General features: G+C 39.1%; 1 long non-coding RNA gene across 1 annotated transcript; it reads left to right on the forward strand.

The window, feature by feature from the left end:
• The first annotated feature begins 94 nt into the window (after positions 1-94).
• On the forward strand, positions 95-19962 carry LOC127394774 (uncharacterized). The gene is made up of 4 exons (XR_007891686.1): positions 95-480; positions 18181-18226; positions 18784-18829; positions 18970-19962. It is a non-coding gene; the product is annotated as an uncharacterized LOC127394774 (long non-coding RNA).
• The last annotated feature ends 93 nt before the right edge of the window (positions 19963-20055 follow it).

A 20055-nucleotide genomic window follows, 5' to 3' on the forward strand; every position in this document is an offset into this window, starting at 1 on the left:
GCAGGAAACGGCGACGGCGGCGGCGGGGGAGGAAGTGACGGCCCGGAAACACTCCGGAGCGGAATTACGTCATCCGGCCGGCGCGGAGCCGGAAGCGCTGCAGGCGCAGGGCCCGGACGGTCTCGTCCCTCCCGCAGCATCCGCAGCTGCCCGAGGCCTGCCCGGTCTGTGAGCGAGCCCCCGGCCCGCCCCGCGCCCCTGCTGAGCTCCTCGCCATGGCCTCTGCCACCGCCGCCTGCTCGCGGTGGGGCAGCTGCGAGGTCTCTTTCCACATCCCAGTTGCGGCTGGAATAACACTTTGCTGACCCTGGGATAGGGTCCAGGGCTCCTCAGTGCTCCTTCGTCAAAATAGAGGATCCCAGACGTGGTCCTGCTTGTCTCCTCATGCCCCAGTTAGTTATTTGTACCCCACGGGTGCTCGCCCGCTCTCTTCAGGCTCCTAAGCCAGCAGCAAATTAATTCTGCCACAAAGAAGCCCAGGTTTGGTTTTGTTTTGTTTTTTTTTCTGCAGGGCTCCCTCCCCTCCTGGTTCATTGCAGGACCTGATAAGCCTTTCCAGCTGGGGTGGTAGAAGGAAGACAGACTAAAAGGGACATGGGGAATCTTCGGGTACAGAGCAGCACCTGTCTGGGCTTGCATCAAGGGAAGTGAGCCAAGTGGATGTGTTGAGACTTGCCCTTAAGCATCTTAAGATGTCATCTGAACGTTTGTTAACACCCTTACTTAAAAATAAAGGAAGTGGTGTTTCTCCTCTTTCAACAGGCTGAAAAATCAGAATTACTGGCAGTGACTCATCTTTTTCAAGTCTTAGAATATAAAAAAACCCCAACATTTTAATCATCAACAGATAATTGAAGTTTAAGATAACTTCACCCCTCCACTGCACTTGAAAGGATAAGCACCTTATTTCCCTTTCTGATCTGGTGTTTCATTTATCATCATTAATCAGTTTGTGTTCTCAAAAGTAACCCCTAGTGATTTCTGTAATTTCATGACCCATTTTAGTGCATATTACCACTGTAGCTCATGCTTCCAGTTTTTCTGTACACAGCCACAGACTACCACATAGGCCTCAGTATCTTTAAGATGTTCTGGGCTAGCAGTGATGCCAGTCTCTTACTGTGCTTTGACATAAGCCTGTAGCTGAATGTAGCAGATTAAGGCTACAGATTATAATAATGAGGAATTCAAATGCGTCTCTGAAAGCTTTCAAATTAACATTAAAAGTAATATTTAAATAGAATTCCCAAAAATGTGTTTCCCTTGATAAAACTGTGACTGAATAATTTTCTGTGGTTTATCCCATTCTTAGAAATACTTTGAGAGCTTAATGTATAAAATACTTCTATTGAGTGGCTAGAACTTCAGAGTGCAAAAGTCAAAGGCAATTTTATTATACTGTGTATAGCAGTGTTTCCAAAATGTCATGCTATATTAATTTTAGTGTTCTAACCCTCATGTTGATGTTGTCCATTTGTCCTATTCCTTGCCATATTTTTCTTCATTCCCAGCTCTGTATCTGGTTTTCTCCTAAGTAGAGCCATTGAACACCAAAAGGTACATTTGTAGGAATGGGGCAGAGATTAGATGGAAAGATCCCTTATCTACGTTTATATTTAAAACAGGACTAAACAAAAAATTAATCACTTTTACATTTACTTTTATCAAAGTCTAATATAAAGGCAGAATTCCATCTCCTAGTTATCAATACTGCTTGGCTTTATGTTATAAAACCCTGTTGTGGTAACTGATGTTATAGACTTGGAGTGTGAAAAAAAACCAAACCCAAGGTAAAGGTAAAAACTTAGCATTAAATTTAGATTAGTTACTTCAAATTCAGTATTGAGGAATGGAAAGCAAAGGAAGATTATGTTTAGATACATTTATTTTTAATTATTTCACAGCTTTGATTGGTTTTGTTCTATTAAATGGGAGTGTGATTTTCCATCTGCAAAAAGCGAAAATATGACATCCACTTAGGAAGACACAAAATCTCTGGCAGGCAGACAAACACAAAAATATTGCCAGTTTGCCAGTAGTTAGCTGAAAATCAGAAAAGGAGAAAAATGATCGAGGTATGAAACTAGACTTAATTAAAAATCCCACTAGGTCCAGCAAAACAAGAGGGTAATAGTAGGAATAAAGTTTTTCTTATGCTGCAGGAACATGAAAAGTCTAGTAAGAAACATGTTGGTTGTCCCTAAAGCCAAATCCTTCAAAAGGGACTTTGACACCTCCTGTGGAACCTAGGCAGATTTTAGGCAGTGTGCTGCTGACTGCTGTGTTTCATCCTGAGGAAAATATCTGTACTGGTGATAAACCTGTGGATTGGTGGTTACCAGCTACTGCCCAGTTTTCTGAGAGTTATAACTCTACTGGTAGATAGGCTTAATATAAGCATGTAGATGATTAGGTGAGCACTGATCCCATGTGGTGCCTGTACCTACTTCCAGCAATAGGTACTTGATTGATTCCCAGTTAGAGCCTGGCACTTCCCTGCTGGCCCCAGCCACAGCTTTTCTGACTTCATTTCCCACTCACTAGCTCCCCTGCTCTGTACCAGACAGTGTGGCTTCCAGAATCTCACTGATTTTTGCTTTCTGCACAGAAGATGTTTCAGTTTCTGAATACAGTAATAGTAGAACCACACGGCTGGACAAGAATTACAGGAATTAAACCCTTAGAGTCTAGATTCCACCGTGATACAGAAGAATATGACTTTTAATTGTGGAGTAGGGAGGACCTTTATTATATTTGGCAAACATGATTAAAGACATACAGAAATAATACTGAAAATAAAGCTATCTACAATTTTTCTTAAATCAGGTCTTTAATACCAAGTCAGAACATAGTAATTGAAAGTCTCCAAAGCTTGTCCTAAGTCTAACTCAGGATATATCCTGCATAATTCAGTCAGCCAGTACATTGTTTAACAGCAGTCTCAGACTTTTTTTCTCATTTACATTCCAAGGTACATTCTGCCATTCTACCCCAACTCCAACTAGAAATTTCCGATGCAGCATTTCTTAAACTGAACGTGGGGAGGGGAAATACTGCCATGAAGCACATTTGTAGGTGGGGAAGTAGGAACACTTCACTGTGCAGCCACTACAAGTGGAATGAGAAGTGTGTTCTGGAGGAAGTGTTTCAAATAGAAGCAAGAGCAAGGATAAGGGAAGGGGCAAAACACACAAAGAGCAGGAGCAAAAGGAGATGCTGAACTGATCTATAATTTTCAGTGAACTCTTGCTGAGAAGCAGCATCCTAATGAGCTCATTTATCTCAGGCATGTTTCCTCTGCTCATAGTCAGAGCTGCTGTTTCCATCTGTTGGAGCCTAACAGCCTTTGGCGCCAGCTGCAGCTCCTCTGGCATTTCCCCTGCCATTGCCTTCATCTTTGCTCCCTACTAGCATCTCCATTTTGATATGTTTATTCCCGACAGTTTGACTAGCTTAAAAAAAAAACACAACCACAACCAAATCAAAACAGAGGGTTGGGGTTTTTTCTGTTTTAATCAAAGTGATTATATATCAGACTCCAATAACATTAAAAAAAACTCAAATGCCATTTAAAAGAAATTATTCAAAGTTTCATGTTTATCTATTTATTATAAAGATAACTGTCTTGTAGTGTTAAATAAATATTCATCAACCCTAACTTGTCAGGATGTCATCAGGGCCTTGCAATCATACCGAGTAATTCACTCCATTAGTGCTCAGAATGACAAGTATGCCAATCATAGGTTGTAAAGCACCTGAACAAGACTCTTTTCTACTTAGTATTTATAATTCAGAGTGTCTGCTTGATTAAACAACATCTTCCCATAGCCAGTGATTGAATTTTCTCAGAAATTGTTGCTGGAGGTGAATAAAGCTATCCTAGTGAAAGGTCATTATTCTACTGCTTTGATTAAAATAAATTAAGCAGAGTTTGAATTAAGTAGAGGTTGTTTAGTATGCATATTTACATTTCCAAAGACTCCTTTCGTCTCGTGTTAGGTACCATAGTTGAAAATACATTCTCTTGCCACTGAGTGGAGCTCCTTACATATGTATTGAGTATTTTAACTATTAGCTGACATTAGATCTGCTATGAGATGAGTTACTGGTGCTTATTTCAGCTTGTACCTGGCAGCTTTGTGGACATAGCACTCAGTAAGCTACTAGATGCTTAGCTCTCTAAATGAATTGGCAAAATAGTACATGGAAATCTCTGGATGCCACAAGAGACAGCAGCAGGGCAGCCCCTTTGTAGGCAGACCTTGAATATGAGTTATTTTAATGTGTTGCAGGTTTGAAGCACTCCATGCATTCTGGAGGTACATTGAGGCTTTTTACCTTTGTTAAGTATTTATTTGGAGAAATGCCCCCTACTAATTTGTACAGCTAATTTAGAAGACCTTTGCTGAAGGATGGTGTTGTATGCAGATATATCAGAGCACTTGCAGAGTATGTTGCTGTGTTTTCACTAGGGGAATAATAGCAACCAAGTGCTAGCCCTGGAAAGTTAATTTTCTCTGAGTAACAGGATGAAAGATAAAAAACATATGTAATCATATTTCACAAACAATAGAAGGGTGTGCTTCAAGTCAAGGAGTCATTTCTACATCAGCCTTCCATAGCAGGTGACCATATTTTTTCTTCTTCCAAGTTAGATCAAGGGAATGTGATGGCTGGACAACAGACACTCTGCTGTTGGGTGTGCATGGTAGTATGTATGAATAAAAAGGGGATTAGAAAGGGAGATGAGCTGTAGAGAAATAGGGAAGAATGTGAAGAAGAGTCTGAGACAGCAGCAAGAAAGAGAAGTGGTTTAGCAAGAGAAATATAACACAGAGAAGCTGTATATAGGAGGGCAAATAGGAGGCTTATCTTGAAGATCAACTGTGTACTTCATAGTAGGATTTATACTTTATTTCCTCCATCTCTCCAGGTGATGTCAGATGTAAGATCACTTCTTTAATCACCACCTTAGTGTTAGGATCTCAAAAGGAGTTACTTTCTGAGAGAGATGTTGTTCGTAACTTTTTATGCATGCAGATTAAACCATCAGGAGCCTTTCCATCTGGTCAAGCCCATTCAGAGTGCACACCAACCACAGAGTAATGAAACCAAGAAGGAATATTAAAAATTGTTTAATCTTTGATACAAAAGCTTCTCTGTTCCTCAGTCTTCAGGTCCCATTCTGTCTTTTGAAAGGGAAAAGTTGACAGCACTGGCCAGATCGAGAGGAGAAATAAAAGAGAAATGACAAATTATAAGTAGCCAGTGTTTTCACAGAAAAGCTGAGCCACTGCAAAACCAAAGGGACAACAATTGAAGAAATTAATAAAACCACAACCAATCCAAGAAAAGGAAGTGCTTCCCCAAATTCTTGCCACATGTTGTCAGAATACAGAGTTGCTAAAGTTAACTCTCAGAGAATAAAGGAATATAAAGTAAATGTATACATATTCAGGGTTTAGACTGAAAAATGTAGACATGGTTGTGGAAGCTATGACAAGTTGATATAGGAAAGTCATAGAATGGTAGAATGTATTTGGTTGGAAAGGACCTCTAAAAGTAATCTTGTCCACCCCCCCCTACAATAAGCAGGGACATCTCCAACTAGAACAGATTGCTCAGAGCCCCACCAAGCCTGACCTTGAATGTCTCCAGGGATAGGGCCTCCACCACCTCTTTAGGCAACCTGTTCCAGTGATCCACCACCCCCATCCCCCATATTCAAGATCTTTTTCCTAATGTCCAACCTAAATCTACCTTTTCTAACTTAAAACCATTACCCCTTCTCTTATTGTTACATGTCCTAGTGAACAGGTCTTCCCCAGCCTTCTTATAGGCTCAGTTCAGGTATTGGAAGGTTGCTCTAAGGTCCCCCTGGAGTCTTCTCTTCTTCAGGCTGAACAACCCCAACTCCATCAGCCTGTGTTCATAAGAGAGGTGCTCCAGCCCTCTGATCATTTTGGTGGCCCTAAAGTCACCAAGAGAGGAAAGTAGAGCATGGGTGTGTTCCCAAATCCTGCACTAGGACTGTGCTCAGTCAACCCATTTCATAGTATAGAATGTTGCAGTAAGGCAATGCATATGATAAGCATTTATAGAAGAAACAAAGGTCAATGAACATTGTTATAGTAGCTCACACAAGGCTTGGTTGGATAGGTATCATGAGTGCCAAGTTCAGGGTGAAATAAGCCATTTCTTTATTTTCTTTCTCAGTCAGCAGCTTTTCTCTCTAGACCATGCAAAGCATGACTGCACTGTAAAGAAGGAGACATAAAAGTGACTGAACTTCATGACATTCCCTTCAACTCATTTCTTCAGCTTTCAACAGCCCTGCTCTTCCCCTTGGGATCTCTCATTTGGAATCATGTTCAAACTCACTGAAAATGTACTCTACTCCATCATCTAGATTGTTAACAAAGACGTGACATGTCACTGGCCACAACAATGCCTCTGGTAACCAGTTGCCAGTGCAACTCTTAGAACAGATCACAGTATCTTGAGCCCCACACTCCAGCTGATTTCCCACCGAGCTATCCACTTACCCAGTTCTTAGAATTTTGCCTCTAAGGATACTGTAAGAGACCATATCACAAGCCTTGCTAAAGTCAAGTTACATAGCATCCATCACTCTCCCCTCATTCACACAAAGAGCAATCTCATTATAGAAGGCAAGACACTTTGTCAGGCATATTTTGTCCTTGGTCTGGAAATGGCTCTACAACCTTTCCAGGACCACAAATGAGACTGACTGGCCTGCAGTTCTCTGGATCATTCTCTTGGCCTTCTTGACAATGGGTGTGTTTACCTTTTTCCAGTTATGAAGAACCTCTCCTGATCCTCATGACTTCTAAAGGTGATGGAGAGCAGCTGTGTAACAGCATTAACTTGTTCCCTTGGCACTCATGGAAGGATTCTCTCTGGTCCTTATGTCAATCCAGCCAGCTAAAGTACTCTGAGGAGTAGGACTAAGCCTGTCTGCTACGGTTGATCTTCAGAGGCTGGTGTTGTAATTACTTTAGCCTGTTAGAATGGTAACTATAAACATCTTTCACTGTGAAGAACACTTTCCAAGTGAAAAACATCAAAGAAGCCTATAATTGTGAGTTAACTCAGCTAAAGCTTGTTCCTGAAAATTTGTGTCACTGTCTCTTAGAGTACAGAAAGCTTATACAGATGTATTACAAATGTGATGTTGCTTAGAGAATAAGAATACGTGTTCTAATGCTATGTATTGGACTGTCTTTGCCTTTTAGGACACACAAGAAAAATAGATGAACTTGAAAACAGAGGACAGTAAGAAAAAGATTAGAGGAAATACTCATATACAGCATATGTTTGTGTTATTTAGAAAGATTACTAGATAAAATTTATTTGCAAGGACAACAATTTCATATTATTATCTCTGTCCTAAGAGCATAACCCCCCTAACTTTTAAACAAGTATTATTGCTGTTTGGAAATTTGAAAGTATGTTCCATTTCAAAAGAACTTAAAGCTACATTTGTCTCTGGACTGAATCCACCAATGTCATCAGTATTAGATCATGGATTAACTTGGCTCATGGTATTATGTTTGGAGTAACTACAGTTGTGGGGTTTTGGTTTGTTGCCAAGATCAAACTATGAAAGAAATTATTAACACTGGTGGTTGAAGACCGTGACTGTGCGTTTACGATTATGAGACTTGACAGGGAAATTTGCAAAAGTTTCCGTTTTATTGAGATGTGGAGGAACAGAGATTATTGTCCAAGATGAGTAATGATTATATAACTCCAAGGAACTGGAAATATGTAGCAGTGGAGTGAGTAAAAAAGGTAGGAAATACCATAATTAATCTTGAGTAGAACTTTGCTTGTGAGGCTTGTACAAATACTTGAGAATTTGTTAGTGCAACAAAGAGATTTGCCAGCTGTGTTTCTAAGAGAGTTGCACTTTTGGAGCTGCACATCATATAACTGTGCCATGCAAAATACAGACTAGGATTTCAATTGTTTCTTTCTTTTTTTGTTTCTTGATGATGGCGCTGGAACAGCTTGACAGTCTAGAGGAAGGCATTGGTTCATCTCACAGTCATGTCAAAACTAGTCAGTACTAGTTACAGGTCATCTGCAATCCCTACAGGATGATAAAGCCAAGAATCTTATTTGCATGTGGATGTTGCTGTTACCCAGGTTTTATGTAACAGTTAATGTGGATGCATTAATAGCTTTATATGAAAGAGCAGTTAAGATTTAGGCTAGAAGTGGCTGGCTGTCAGACTGTACAAAAATAGAAGAAATACTCATTAGATGCCCATGTCACTTGATTCCAGGTGAAACTGTCATCTTTGCTTACACAGTTACAGGTTCATCAGCTGGCTGAGCATGAACCAGGGAGAAACCACAAGTTTCCAAGATAGCTGGAACCCTTCAGACCTATCAAGGGCCTTTGAAGTTTAACAAAGCCTAACTCCAAGGAAATAAGTGTAGGACCATGAAAGGAAAGGAAAAATCATTAAGTAGTTAATCTTATGCCTTATCTGGAAAGTACTCTATCTCTATGGAAACTGAGGACTTGGCTCTGAATGCCAGAACTTATCATAGGAATTCATTGTAAGAGTATTGGAACAAACAAAGGTATCTAGTTACGTGTTAGCTAGAATATCTTTCTCTAGTTGTTCTACTTGTCAGTTTTCCCCCTGGTTTTATAGCTAATCCTTTATCTCAGTTTTTGTCCTTGTTTTACAGACTTGGATTGCCCCATTTTTGTGGAGGCAGTAAATCTGAAGGGAGCAGCCTGCTCAGGCATCTCAGAGACATTCCCAGAGATAGTTGGGACACTCTTTTTTTTTCTAAAGTACAGAGGACCAATGTGGGAATATTATCAAGTTTAGACTTTTGGGAAAGAATTTTTCTGGCAGACAAAAAAGTAATTTTACAGAACTAGTAACACTACAGCTCCCGCAAATCCCTTGAACATTGTGACCCCCTAAGAGTTGACAGCTGCAAACAGATTACAGAAAAAAAACCATATCATACTAGCATATCTGGGAATTTTAGCTAGTCTATTACATGAATTATAACACAACACTAAAAATAATAATGTGAATATAGTATTATGACCAATAATAACAATCTAGTGTCTCACCTATTCAAGGAACTGAACAAATAACTATATATGAAGTAAGAAATGAGAGCAGAATTTGGAAACTAATAACTGGTAACCTACAGAAATAATACAAGTAATTTAACTTACTGTGTTACATTGTGGTGTATAAGCAAAAAAAAAAAAACCACAAAAAAAACCATTAAAAATCTGCTCAGCATCTGGAAATGGGCTGTTACTTCAGTTGGCAAGAGCTACAGAGATTTCTGTCTGTGGATCATTAATCAATTCTGTGCCAACTTGAAAGACCGAAGCCTGCTATCAGTTAGCTTGTCATCTTAAAAGAAATCAAAAGAAAACCCTCTTGTTGATAGCATCACTTGAGAGGCCAAAGACAGTTTAATCCTATAATCTGAACAACTTTCCTTCTTCTTGTGAGAATTAAAATACATTGGTGGAAAAGTATAAGACTATGTATTAGTTACATTCATTTCATTCTACTGAAAAATGCATTAATTCTACATATTCCATCAGACAACTGTCAGATCACCATTTTATCTGTCAGATCATCGGCACTTAGAGGCACTGCTGACTGTAGCTGAGTGTGAATTGTTTGCATAGAAGTGAAATATTTTGTTCACTGTGATAATGGAATTAACCCTTACCCTCCTGACGGCCTTCGAGTTTCTGTCCTGTGGCTCCTAACCAGGCTTTGATACCTCTCTGCTTTTTCTGATACCTGTCTCTTCTGTCCCTTATCAGCTCCTGTATTAAAGCCAGAGCTAATTTGCTGGACATCCTTATCCTTATTTCCTTACAAATATCTTGCTAAGTAAATTGATGTATTCCCTTCAGCTCTTTTCACATCAGAACTTAATGACAATGCAGAAGACTCCAGATGAAAGCTGCTTTTTGTGGCTTTCTGTGCAAACTTTCAATTCACTGTGTATGTATCTGTTTGTCTCAGGAGTGCCAGCTGCTCGTTTGATTCCATTTGTGAAACTCGGAATTGAAGTACTTGAGGGGATGTGAGTTTGAGGGCGAAAATAGTTACTGGATGTTTGTTCAGAGCTGCAATGTGAATGAATAGATAAAAACAAACATACCACTTTCATATGCTGTTGATCTGACTGCAAGTACCATGGAAAAGACTGGTAGAAAGCACAAAGGTTTCAGGAGCAAAATCTGTATTAATTCTTTTGCTGAGAATCTTTAAAATGCTATGAAAAAGCAATGTTATGCTTTTATCTCAGTAGATGTTACTGAAATTAAAAACTCAAATTCCATATACCACACAACTTGGCTTTAAGGTTGTAGTTACAAAACTTTTTACAAGTAGGTCCCTAAGGTTTGCCTTAAACCAAAAGCCAAACTGCCAGCCCTAGACTTTCAAGTCTATATAAGGATTATTTTCATAGAACAAGTTAAATGGGTCTAAAATACACTCAAAATATTTTCCAGAATACTAAATTTAGCACTTTACAAACATCTTCACTAGAAAATGTAGATAAAATATTTTTGCTTTGAGATCTGGGTTCATTGAACTCTCCCCAAGTCCTAACACATGCATGAGCCAAAAAAGCCCATGGAACAAGAGTTCACACAAGCCCCTGAGAACCAAATCAGCTGACTCTGGCAGAGCACAAATGTTTTTAAACTCATTTCAGCTTCTTTTATTAAGATAATCCAAGCAGTACCAACTTGCTCATTCCACAAGCATCTTTCCTGCTTCTCCCAGGACAAAATGATGACATAGGAGTCAAAGACTTGTAGCATCCCAGAATCATGGCCTAGATTTTTTTACTGTGGCAACAGATCTGAAGAAGAGTAAACATTTGTTTTATAATATGGAAAAGGATGTTGGAAAATAACAGAAATAATAATCTCTTTTAACTAGCCCCAGTATTTTAGTGAAGCCTGGAATGCCTGTCTCTAATGTAAATGTCCAATATGCCATTTAACATAGTTCTTTAATTAATTTTGTTTTAGTAATCAGCTGCTGCCTTTGAAAGGATAATAAAATTAGTTTTTATTCACACAAACAAACAAGCACATGCAATGTAATGTATTGTGACTGACTTACTTTTTGTAGAGGAGCTCAAAAAGAAGAAATACACAAGAGCACCCTTGTTTGAATAAATACTGGGCTGTCTGTATGGAATAACAATTATATGCTGAAGCTAGAGCAGATGTATGGGTGTGAATCACATAAGGGTAAGTTGGGGAATTATAATCAGCCAAACAGACCTATGAATCGATCAGCAGTGGAAGTTTTTCTGTGATCAAAAAGCAGATTTTTCTAACTATTATGGGGCAAGACAGGGAAAGTAATTTTAAGCTCATGTTTTGCTGCAAGTCCAGTGTGGAAGTTCCCAAAGTGTAGGACATGCATTTATGGTAGAGAAATGCAAAATTAAATAAGAGCTGGTGCTGCCACTGGCAGCCACCATTAAGGCTGCTGAATGTTTGCAGACCCCTTATTTAGTACTCTGCAAGAAGAACAACTCTGTAGTTAGGACTAGAGATGTGAATGCTAGTTTTTCCTGGTTTTGCAATACACTCTGAGCTAGGTCAGATTTGGACTGATTTGCACCACCACTGAGTGTCCAGCTGTTCCCGTAGTCAGTAGAATCATGGAATTGTCAGAGTTGGAAGGGAGCTCTAGAGATCATCTAGTCCAACTCCCCCACAAAAGCAGGATCTCCTAGAGTCCATTACTCAGGACTTGAATATGTCCTGAGAAGGGGGCTTCCCAACCTCTATTGGCAGCCTGTTCCAGGGCTCTCTTACCCTCACCGTCAATAAGTTTTTCCTCATATTTAAATAGAACTTCCTATGTTCCAGCTTGTGCCCATTGCCCCTTGTCCGGTCACTAGTGAAAAGAGTCTGGCTCCATCCTCCTTGCACCCACCTTTTAGATACTTTTAGGCATTAATAAAGTCTCCCCTCAGCCTTCTCTTCTCCAGGCTTTCTCTCAACCTTTCCTCATAAGAGAGATGCTCCCATCCCCCAATCATCTTTGTTGTCCTATGTTGGACTCTCTTCAGTAGTTCCGTGTCTCTCTTGAACTATAGAGCCCAGAACTGGATGTAGTATTCCAGATGTGGCCTCACCACAGCAGAGTAGAGGGGAAGAATGACCCCCCTCAGCCTACTGGCCACACTCTTCCTTATGCACCCCAGGATTCCATTGACCCTCTTGGCAGCAAGGGCACACTGCTGGCTCATGGCTAATTTACTGTCTGCCAGGACTCCCACATCCTTCTCCTTGGAACTGCTTTCCAGCAGGTTCACCCTTAACCTGTACTGATAAATGGGGTTCTTCCTCTCCAGGTCTAGGACCCTACACTTGCCCTTACTGAACCTCATTAGGTTCTTCTCTGCCCAGCTCTCCAGCCTGTCCAGGTCACACTGGATGGCAGTGCAGCCCTCTGGAATGTCAGCCACCCCTCCCAGTTTGGTATCATAAGCAAACTTGCTAGGGATACACTTTGTCCCCTTGTCTAGCTCATTGATGGATATGTTGAACAAGACTGGACCCGTGTATTGACCCCTGGAGGACACCAGTGGTTACAGGCCTCCAACTCAACCCTTCTCCATTGATCACAACCCTCTTGAGTTCTGTCGCAAGGGGTCAATAAAAATCCTTTTGAAGGATGAGGTCAGCTTCTGTGTTACAAATCATGCAATGTAACGGTATGTCTTCATTGGCATTTGTGATGTTCTTTTGATATTTTAATATACAGGGTAGTCTCAAAGCACTGTTTCAAACAAATGTAGTTTGTCTGGTTTTCTTCTGCATTATCATTCAAAAAAAAATTAATTCAGTTAAGTCATTCAATGTCTTTTCCAGTAGTGCATTTATTACCCACATACTCTCTTACTTATAAAACAGCTTTACCTGAACCTTCAACAGGGGCACGCTCCCAAAGAGGGGTAACCAGGAAAAGTCATGCTGCAAATTTTGTCTTCTATCAAGTCCTTTCTTCTCTCTTTTTTGTTTTACCTTTCATATAGTATCATGTGTCTTGCACTAAAGTGTTGGCAATTATCAATGGCATCTCTAAACTTGGGGTTCTGAAGATTCCTCCAAAAACCTGCCAGAAACATATTTAATCAACTTCAAGGAGCACACAAAGAGGCTTGTTAAGTTCATTCCTGTTGTCATCCTAAGATACACCATGGCCAAGGAGTACTGAGAACAGCAGGCAATTAGTAGTGATTACACAACATTACCATTTGACGATTGGGTGACATTTATTTAGTGAGTCAGCAAGGTTTTTTGCCCACTTCCCTAAGATGTCTGCTGATTAAGAAAATTAATTTGAGCTGGATGCTTTGTGGGCAGTCTCAGCTGAGAGTTAAGGCAAAGAACAGAACCACAAATACTGCAAAGGCAGTGCGGGGAACTCAGTCTTGCAGTCACTGCATCTACTGATCTCCTACTTGCTCTGGCTGGAGAGATGACATTAATGTTTGTCATTCCATCTCAAATGCATTCATCTACTAAAGGTAAAGATATTCTATTCAGTTCAGAATTGAAGGAGGTTTCTTCACTATTACCCCCTTTACAGAAATTTTGTGTGCATTAGCTGCTTTCCAATAAATGTGTAGCTGGTCCTGGCAGTTAAGTATTTTCTAGCCACTGCATTAAAATAATTCAAAATAATTTGGAAAACATATGATATTCCAGATTTTTATACAACTTATAAAAGAAATATGAGTATTTTCCAATAAGCTTGGATATGGTTATGGAACCAGTGACCAAAAAAATTATATATTGCTTTCTAGTGATAACTGAAATGTGCCTAGACTTGTTTCCAGTCAAGGCAGTGAGCATTTGTACACTTATTTTAGAGAAAGTAAATTGGTAGACTTAAACACTACGTAAAACTTATTCAACTGAAGAGACAATGGTGCATTAAAAGCAGAAACCAAACCTACTGATTCATCATTTTGCTTGAAGATGTAAGAAGATTGCCTGCTTGAATATGCCTGAAGTTTGGGGTTTTGGGTTGGTTGGGTTTTTTTGTGATTGCAATAAGCCACCATCAGAATATATACCATCCCATCTATTTTCTCTTCCAGAAGCCTGGGAAACTAATCTGGTATATTTATAGGTATGGAAATAATTAGAAAGCAGCACAGTAGCACACTAGGGAGAAGGTGTATGGTAGTCGAATCAATAGTTGCTACACAGGCATTAAAACAATTGAAGAAGCTACAGTGGATTTATACAACCATGAAGAGCATTTTCAAATTGTGTCCAGCTTTTCTTCTTTTGTTGGAAGAAATGGAAGACACACAGTGTCTCTATTCAAATCACATTATTTGCAAACCTAGGTCACCTAAGTGCCACTTCTCATTTAAGTAGATTTCTTGACTTTTTATCCTGTTGTACTAACCATGTAATCCAACGACAGCAGTGCTATCTGGGATGACTATCTGTCCTATTTTACAGGTGCCATCAGCCAAGTAGGAGTGGCAATCCCAAGGGATAGGGGATTCCCACCTCTCTTGGCTTAGTTTTAGACACAAATGAAGCTCTCACATTTTAGACACAAATGAAGCTCTCACATTTGTAGCCTGGCATGTCTTCTGACTGCTGAAGCAGCCTATATTTACTAATGGAAATGATGAGCTTCAGATAAGTAAGACTACCATGAATTTCATTACCTCAGTAAGAGTGCCAGGATAACAATGGATGCTGTCAACCTCCCTGTTTACTGCACTATTTCCTCCTCCTATTTTAAGACAAAGTAGTAAGGCTTGCAGATGTTCCTGCAGCTGGATTAACTGGGTATCAGCAAGACATAGAATGAGGGTAGCAACGATGCAAAGAAAGGGCAAGACTTTCTTGTGGCACTGGATAAAAACTATCCAGTGAATATCCAGGTTTTTTTATGGTATTTTGAAACAAGAAAAATGGATGATTTAGCCACTCAGCATTATGCAGAAATCAGTAATTTGCTATCAATAGCATTGTGAGAGGAGTAAGGAGCAAGAAGTCCTTTACTGCTAAGTTGGCCTGAACAGAAATCCTGCTTCAGTAGGTATATGATACCACTTGGAAAAATGAAATGGTATCAGCCATACATCAGGTGTAATCATTTGGATGTATAGTTTTCCACAGAATAATTTAGCATCAAAAATTCCACAGTATGTAATGCTTGAATGAGGAACCAGTTACTCAGATTAATGGTGTGCCATGCCAAAATAACAGTAGCTGCCTCCCAGACCTGACCTATATAGCTTGAATATATTTTCTTCTATCCAGATGATAATGTGATCAGAAGCATCAGCCTACTCATTAGCTTATTGGCAGAGTAGCAAAAACTCTTTAAACATCTTTAAACTTGATCTCATTTCCTCATGTCCAGTCAGAAAAGATCCTGGCTACAGTAGCCCAACAGTTACAGAGTTTGTCCAAAGGTAAAGACAATACTGGGGCTTCTGCTGCTGAAGAATTCAACTGTCTAATTTTCAGAGGGATTAACAACTGCAGATATTCTACTCTCCACTGATCTTTGTTAGCTTTAGGTCTGTGCTGGCTGCTTAATCTTCAAAGCCATCACCAAGTTTTAATCTACTCTTACTGGCAGGGCATCACTGTCTGCACTACAGCTACAGAGCTGCATCCCTCTCAGAAAAACAGCTGAGAATGTCCAGGACAAAATACAGCAAAGCTGAAGGCAGATATGTTTTGGCAGAGGGTCTTCACTACTGAGTAATCTCCTCAAGGAGATCACATACTCAGCAGTCCTGGACCATAAAACCACTCCTCATATCCTTTCCAAAGTTACCTCATTTTTATGGTACAAAATCTTATATTTTCTATTGGAAGTGTGGAACTGTAAACTAAGATTACTGAGATTTATTTACAATCTGGAATGAACAAACCCACAATCAGTGAGGAGAAGAAGTTACTTGCACAAACGAAAAATTGTGCTGTTCATTTTGGGACCCTTATGACATTATTTGGAGTTTGTCAATTGGAAGAGGTGCTGTTAGCTCCCAGATTTAAGTAATTTTGGATACATCTCCAGACCTTTCTTGCAGAATGCTTTTTCCCACTGGAACCGAGTTGATTCAAATTATAAAGTAAATCTTTTGTAACGAAGTAGGATTTATATTGCATATTTAACTCCCTTCAGAAACAGCCTCTTCTGCCTTTCCATGTATCCTGATAGAGATAATCCCCTGAAGCTGCTGATTCATGCTGAGATTGCTCAAGCAATGGTTTTATGCAAGATTTACAATTGCAATAGAATGCCTATCATGGTGTGAAGGGACTCTTGCAGAAAACTAGATTTATCTGTCCTTTCTAAGCAATCAACTGTGCTCCAGGTGGTGAGGCAATGCTAGGAATCAGGTAGCAGCTTGAAGATCACCTGATCTATACAACAGCCTGCAACTTGCTCCATTTTATTAGTGAGTAGGAGGAAAAAAAAAAAAAAAGAGGAAGAATTAAGCAAAACCTACAGACAACCAACACCATGGTTAATTTCTTTAAAATTTTTGTTCTGCCTTGTAGTAAGCCAACAAGAGGACTCTGCCTGCTGATTTCTGTATGATAGTTTAAGAGAGAAAGAAAAGACTGCCTTTTTCTTCCCCAGTGGTTCTTACTTTCATACTCACTTTCATACTCACCCTCCCATTTGGCTAGCAACACTACTGATTTCTGCGGCTTTGTTTTCGAACTTCCAGTATTTCATGTTTTTACTTGATACTTCAGACCTTGAAGACACTCAAGCTTCACTTTTATAAAGTTATGAAGTCTCACAGAGAAAAAAAGAATTAAGAACCCAAATGAACTTTAGTGGTTCAAAATTAAAAGGAAACTGAGAATATCGTTATTTAGTATTACACAGCTAGACTGCATAATTTGCAGTGTTTACAACTAGCAGTTTTGTTGAAGATTCTGTTCTAGTTATCAGATTTTTCTGGGATAACTTTTTGTAATTTAAACATAAAACTGTCTACCCTCAAAAAGATTTCAAAGATTCCAGTTTTGTGACTCACTTGTGAAGCAAGTTATTTTCAATCTTTCCCATGATCTTAGTGTCCTGGGATTTTTATTCTCTGGGAGCTATGATGACACAAATAACATTAACAATAACAAATGCATTATCCATTTTGAATTTATTGTAAGGAAGAAACTCACAACTTCTGATAAAGTTTTAGTGTGCATCAGCATTTGTTACCTGCTACCAGTACAAACCTGGCCACCATCACTTGTGGAAGGCTGCATGGGCTCAACTAGATGTCAGCAAAACTGGAGTTTATTTTTACCTTTTTCTTGTGCTTAATTTGCAGTTTCTCAAATCGCATATTATCTCTGCCTCATATAGCATCTGTAAAATGGGTTTCTTTAGGTTTTATTCTAAAAGGATTGTTAGACTGGGGTTCTGTCAACTTTGTTCTCATTACAAAACACTTTGCAAAGGAAAATATGAGTGAGAATGCACATTGGGGGGTTATCAGAAGGAGAGCTTGGTTTTCAAGCTGCAGATATATTAATTTATCTGCATATAACAAATAAAGCTATTAAAATGATAAAAATTTCAGGAAGTGTGGAAGCTTACTGGTGTGCAAATTCTAGATAATGCAAAGCAATTTTATAGCATACTTGCTGGTAGCTTCTCAATGATTCAGTGCATATAGAAAGAGAAATCCCTGCCCCTCAACAAATTTCCCTCCACTTCAGGCTCCTGTGTCCATTTTGTTTCTGTTCTGTGCTTAAGGACATAATTTTTTTTTGAGTATTCCATTATACAGTGATATGGTAAAATAAATAACATTTGAAAAGAACTACAAAGGCAATAGTAGTGTGCCTACAAATGTCTGTCCTCCTGTACTGCTGTTTTGCTGTGCTGACCTAAATAAACCCTGTGCTCAGTGTGCTTGGTCTGGCTGCTGTAAGGGAGATGTTCTGGTGAAGGGTACTGTGTGTGCCACAGCATCACAGAGTGCTGCAAGGTCATGTTGAGCCTCCAGCTCCTTATTCTGTGGCTAAAAATAATGCTCTTGTGTACAAACTTCTGTTTCAACATTTTCTCTTTGGAATTTGGTATCAAATGCTTCTGTCTCTTCCAGATAGCTCACACACTGTTTGGGAACCAGCAGCTTGTGCTGCACTGGGGTAAGTTCTTACTGTATATCACGAATGGCTGTCATGTGTTGGAAGAGGAACAAGTACTAAAATGTAGCAATATATATTGATACTCATACTATGTTTTGGCAAATGATTTTAGGAATTGGCTGAATTTAACCCCCACATTTGTCACAGTAAGTACCTGAAATACAGACACCAGACCAAATATGAATTTTGCATATGGTCTTTTTATTTCTTTTTTATAGCAGGAATAAATATCTAAAGAATGTGTGATATCTGTCTTTCTGTTGCCTACAACTGAATGGACAGACAATTGCTGTCTCTTTCACTAAGTTCTGAATGTAGTTAAATTATATTTGTAAGGCACTGTAAGGTACTCTATAAGAACAAAATAGGATTGGTTGATTTAGGTTTTTTTTAAATCTACATTTGTTGCAAATCAATTTTATTTTTGACTAGCCAAGAGAACACAGCCATACCTTACCTATATGCATTATTTTTTGTTATTTTGAAACATATGTTCTTGTTTCAAGATGTATCCAAATGAAGTTCTAATAGTCATAATAGTATCCTTGTTTTTCCAGAAACTTTTTAGACTTTGAAGAATCCATTTAAATATTGTGGCCTCAGGTATGTCTAGATTTGATTTATGATTGTATTGTAGAGACTGTTCTGGTTTACACTTAACATGATCCAGGATAAATAGTGTTAAAAAAAATGTGTGGAAATTCTAATGTTGATAAGGATATATGTTTACACATTTATTTCAGGAGGGTTCTGTTTCAAATCCTTGCAAATGAAGAGGACAAGGACAGCTTTCTTCTAACACTGTTTTGTTTTCAACCTCATGGAAATTGGATGCAAAACTGATACCGTCTGTCAGGCATCTGTTGTTTTGCTGCCAAGGTCAGATCTGCAAGCTAACTTCACATTTTTCACATGGCAGTTTTGTACTACAGCTATTTCTCTACTGTATTAAAAACAAACAGGCTCTTCTCCAATATATTTTGTTTATTCCTCTGCCTCCTTTTTAACCCTTATAAATGTTTAAGCCCTAGGAAGGTGCCCGCACCCATTCACTCCCTCACCCTACACCATCCTTAAGCTGCCTGTTCTTCAGCTGCCTGACTGCTGTACTGAGCAAGAGCTGAAGACCTGTCTGCGGAGACAGGTTGGGTTGTATTCAGTCAAAAACACTGATAAGGAGGAACTACTGTGGATCCTGAAGTGGAAAATAATTAAAATACAGGATACATAAAGATGTAATCTTCTGAACAGCCATGTGGTTCCAGAATTGGGTAGAAGATGGTGGTGGCAGCTGCAGTAAGGAAACACTGGGTTTTGTTTTGTTCTGGACCTACAGCGGCCTGTCTGTCCTATTGCAACTAAAATAGTTTTTTTCTCTGTCTTTGGAAAACAAATATTGAATATACATAGATTTTCCAAATGAACTGGGAGACAAATTTACCAAACAATTGCAAAACTCAAACTCACTAGCAAAATCTTTAGATTTTTGCTACTTCATCCTCAGTGCTGTGAAAGTTAAGGTCTTGCTGTGGTCTTGAGTGAGCTTAGGTTTATTTGTCCATATCTTTGAGAAGTTGATCTAGTGATCAGTATCTATATGCTGATACCTACTGATAGCTAGTATGAATGTACCTCCTGTGTGTATAAAGTTCCATAAAGAACCGACTGGAAAGAACACTGAAATATGCCCATTATTTTTAAACTGAAAAAATAAATCTTGACTTGTGAGAACATAACACACTAGTGTCTGTGTTTCATACTTCTGTGTTGTATTATCAGGGCTCCCTACTGCACAGGGTACTGTGTAAGCAGTCAGGAAAACTTTCTGA

This window comes from Apus apus, chromosome 1 (genome assembly GCF_020740795.1).
Source record: "Apus apus isolate bApuApu2 chromosome 1, bApuApu2.pri.cur, whole genome shotgun sequence".
NCBI classification, from domain to species: domain Eukaryota; kingdom Metazoa; phylum Chordata; class Aves; order Apodiformes; family Apodidae; genus Apus; species Apus apus.